At 42.2% G+C, this 4703-nt stretch overlaps 1 pseudogene; it reads left to right on the top strand.

Moving 5' to 3' along the window:
- The first annotated feature begins 1200 nt into the window (after positions 1-1200).
- On the top strand, positions 1201-3662 carry LOC109198996 (sodium/calcium exchanger 2-like; annotated as a pseudogene).
- The last annotated feature ends 1041 nt before the right edge of the window (positions 3663-4703 follow it).

Genomic DNA, 4703 nt, shown 5'->3' with positions numbered 1-4703 from the left:
CCCTTAGCCAGAGAGAGCAGAGTAGCAGCAGAGCTGTGGGAACACCCTACCCCGGGTCGCTGAGGTGTTTAATCATCATTATTGTCTAGTCCTACACCCACCTCTCCTGGTCCCTGTAGCCCAGTGTGTTTCCTCTTATTGTATTCAGACAGCATCTACAGCATGTCATATGCGCAAAAACATGCTAGCTTGTAATGTTGTTGTTTTATTGTGTCACTTCCAAAGGCATTGATCTGTAAATGTTTTATAGAAAAACACATTGAGGAAATAGTCATCTGTTCTTATGGAAACACCAATCTGTCAGTCTGTCATTGAGTTCTGTGTGACAGTGTGATTTAACTGAAATGTAAAACCGTAATAACATTCCAGCTAAATTATGCTAAAGGAGAAAAAGATGCTTGAATTAGACGTAATTCAATCCCTAAAAACAAAGCACCAAATGTTGCTGTAAACTGCTCCTCCAATCAGTAAAACATATTAGCATGCTTCTAGTCTGTAGTGTAATAAAAATAATAAATCTAATATTTTAAATAGCCGCCTTTTTCAGGCATGAAGGGTCAGGTCGGTGGAGGTCAGATTTGTAAGTGAAGGCCACCATCTAGTGGAAGCAACAGATCTCTGCAGACAGTCAGTTAACTGTATTCCTTGAAGCATATTTCCATGTGTAGCTGTGATATTTTTATTATAAAATGTTTCCTATATCATTAATTACAACTTTTCATAGCTTTTTACAGGAATTAGCCCCTGTTATGGAGTGGATAATGAAAAATGTTGTGTTTTTGCCATGATGGGTTTGATTTCATTGTGTTTTGTTATGTTAAATAAAAGATTTTTTTTCCCACAAAACAAGGACAATCGGGTTTGTATGAAGTAAGAGATGATTTAGAAATATGTAATAGGTAAAGGACCCAGTAAAAGTATGATAAAGATTTTTAAAAGTATTCCTGTGCAAAAGTCAAAGACCGCTCTGTCCTTTAAGGTGCTATAATAGTTTGGTCACTTCAGGGTTAGAGAGCTACGACTACAACAGAACATTTATGGGATTAATATCCTGCCACGCCATGAAACTGGCAGGACATAAATCCACACATCACTACAGAATCAAAAAGTCCTTCCTCGTGACGGTTCAAACCCAGGTCACTACTGTGTCCAAACCCCTGAGTACTCTGAGTAGTATGACCTCCGTGCTGTTTGTAACTTGTAAAAAATATCACTGTGTGTTTGGCTCCTCCAGGTGATGGCGATGATGACGAGGAGGAAGGTCGTGAGGAGCGCCTTCCATCTTGTTACGACTACGTCATGCATTTCCTCACCGTCTTCTGGAAGGTTCTGTTTGCCTGCGTCCGCCAACAGAGTACTGGAACGGCTGGGCCTGCTTCTTCGTGTCCATCAGCGCCATCGGGCTCCTCACCGCCATCATCGGGGATTTGGCATCGCATTTCGGCTGCACCGTGGGGCTGCGGGACACTGTGACCGCCGTGGTGTTTGTGGCGCTGGGAACTTCCATTCCAGGTGAGTAAATGTCCCGTTTCACTGTGTGAGAGCAAGAAAGCAGAAAGGAGCGTGGATGATTTGATTGTTTTGAGTATTGGATGGATTATGGGAGATACCCAGATTTATGAGTGCATGTAGTGTCACTTTGTAACTTTGTAGTTGTTTTGTGTCCTTCAGTCATTTTGCATCATTTTGCATCTGTTTATAATCATCTATTTGTATCTTTTGTGTGATTTTGTAGGTGGTTTGTTGCTCTTTCTGGCCATTTTATGTCTCTTTGTCATTTTGCATCTTTTTAATTGTTTTAGTCACTTTTTGTCATTTTTGTGTCTCTGAATCATTTCAATCATTTTCAGTCATCTTACTGGACACAAGCTTTGCGCCTCTTTAAAGTAATTTTGGATCTCTCTGTAGTTGCTTTGACTTTCTGTCAATCATTTTGTACCTTTGCAGTTGTTTTTTGTATCTTTTTGGTCATTGTTTGTCTCTTTGGAATCATCTAATTGCTTTCTATTTAAAAAATTTCTGGGGTGTGAAGGTGTGTGACTCACATTTTCCACCTTTTCCTTCTCCAGACACCTTTGCTAGCAAAGTGGCTGCCATACAAGACCAGCATGCCGACGCATCGGTTGGAAATGTCACTGGCAGCAACGCAGTCAACGTGTTCCTGGGGATCGGAGTGGCATGGTCAGTGGCCGCCGTGTACTGGAGAATTAAAGGAAAGGAGTTCCGGGTGGATCCTGGATCACTGGGTTCTCCGTCACGCTCTTCACCATCTTCACGTTCATCTGCATGTCCGTGCTATTGTTCAGACGCCGGCCTCCATCGGCGGAGAGCTTGGCGGCCCGAAAGTGTCCCGCCTCCTGACCACCCTCCTGTTCCTGGGTCTGTGGTTCCTCTACATCCTCTTCTCCAGCCTAGAGGCCTACTGTCACATCAACGGCTTTTAAAGAGGAGATGAAGAATGTTCCAGAAGAATTTTGCACAGCAGCACACACAAAATCGTTGACTCTCAGTCCATTTAGTCCACGGTTTAACACAAAACAAGTGTAAGATTCATCTGGTTAATAGGGCTTCAGATACATGTTCACAAACACTACATTTAAGCATGTGTAAACAGCGCATTTTAAACACATTCATTGTTACTTGGAAGATGAGGGTTAAGAGGAAGTATTTTTGGAGGGTGAGAGCGTGAAAACGAAAGGTTACTGCGGATAGTTAACGGGGAGCAGACGGAGAGTGACAGAGAATGACTGTGACGGGAGATTCAGAGGTGAAAAGAAGGTCAGGTCAGTCAGAGGAGTGCTGCTTTATTCACTTTAAAGCCAGGTGTGTTTATTTTGGGTTGAGGAGCTCACTTCCAGGATCAGACCACTGAGACGGATCACAAACCTGTGAGCATTGAAGGAAAAATACCTTTGTTTTCCTTTAGTCTCTCATTCAAACCATCAACTCTGCAGCTTCATGTTTCTTCACTGAGGAAGTGGAGGAGCACTGCATCAAATAAGGAGTCGAATGTTTACAACAACATTACATTTGTTTACTACTAGAGGTTCTTGTATAGTGGTGATGCTTGTCTAATACGCAGTATAGCTGAAGGTGGCTCTCCACACGCGCTGTAAATAGTACAAACCGTTGTACATATAGAGTGTAGTAATTTCACAGGGCAGGCTGCCACACAAAAGGATGCAGAGACAGAAATGCCAGGTTTCTACTGTCGCTGTCAGCAAAGCTTCGATGATTTTCATTGCACAGGCTGGAACACTGGTAGTTGCAAATATTACAAATGTCAGCGGCTTTAGTTTTAGCGACATGCTAAGTGGAAAATAAAAGTTTTAGCAACCAAAACAAGTAAATAAGAAGCTGCATAAGTGTAACACTGACTAAAAGAACATCTTTGTACTAATCTCTTTACCGGACCACAGCCTCTGACAGGGGCTTGCATATAAAGCTGAAGGATTAGTTTTTGCATGTATAGCCATGTACAGAGCATCTTCACATTATATGTCATGTACATGCTATGAAAAAGGGAATAACCAGCCTAATTATCCACCTGTAAATTACATCCCTGTGTTTTTGTGTCGACTCGGTGAACAGAAACTGTCAGCTAGTCCTTGATGTTAAATCTTCCTGTATAAAACAGAAGAAGCCGTTTGGTCCGGGAGGAACAAAAAGGACATTTTCCTCTCCTGAAGGACCAAATATGCGCTCACACACTCCTGATGTGTGCAGTGTCATTTAAAAACTTTGTCTGAGGCAGTCAGATGGGCTGATGAGCTGCAGTCAGCCATCGCTGTGTTACTGTTAGTGGCAGACTCGTCCATTCCTTTATCTTAAGTGACAGCAGCATGGGCAGACAAACATGTACGGGTGGTTAACAAGACTCAACAGTGTTAGTTTACTCTCAAAAATAAAGTCTCTAAAGTTGCTGATTGCCATCATCAGCATCCGGTCTGCAGCGTTTGTTAGGAAAAAGCTAATAATCTACACATTAATTAGGCTGCAGGACTGTAGTCTACAGCACACTAATGCTTTAAGATAGCAAACAAAGAATGCCTTAAGGGAAGCTCAAGTAAAAAAATCTAGTATTCAAGATTTCTGCTGTACAAACTGCCCAGGCTGCACTTTATTTAACGTAACTAAAACACTGTGTTGTGCTTATCTTTTCCTCCATCATTCTATAAGTGGTTACTGTGCAATATACGAAGGGAGAACTGTCTCGTGTTTCCACTGGTTCGGATAACACCAGATCCAGGTGGACCCATCATGTTGTCTATTCATGTCTGCTTAGAGCACATGTACCAAACATGTTAAAAATTTACTTTCCTTCTTTATGGAAAGCCAGCGCATCGTTTGTAATAACAAAAAAGAAGGTTCTGATTAAAGACCAGAGGGTCTACCTGAAACGAGGATGTCTACACGGGAGCAGCACAGTCATCATAGTGCCACAGCAGGAAACATGGCTCTGCAAGGCATGCATGTGTTGCTCAGTATTGCATGGCAGACTTGGAACAAATGTTCACAAGCTACTGAAGAAACCGGCTGCTAATACACCATAAAACACTGGATGGTGTGCGAACACGCTCTAATTCGTTTCGACATTTCCACGCTGGCACTTCAGGCTACTATGTTCAGCACTGAGATGCATGAAGCAGGAAAGCCAGCGTGTGAAAAATGTCACAAACAAACAGCAGTAAGATTGTCTTATA

Source organism: Oreochromis niloticus, unplaced genomic scaffold (assembly GCF_001858045.2).
Source record: "Oreochromis niloticus isolate F11D_XX unplaced genomic scaffold, O_niloticus_UMD_NMBU tig00007226_pilon, whole genome shotgun sequence".
Classification (NCBI taxonomy): Eukaryota; Metazoa; Chordata; class Actinopteri; order Cichliformes; family Cichlidae; genus Oreochromis; species Oreochromis niloticus.
Note: the sequence above shows the minus strand (reverse complement) of the source record. Positions and strands in the feature narration are given on the sequence as shown.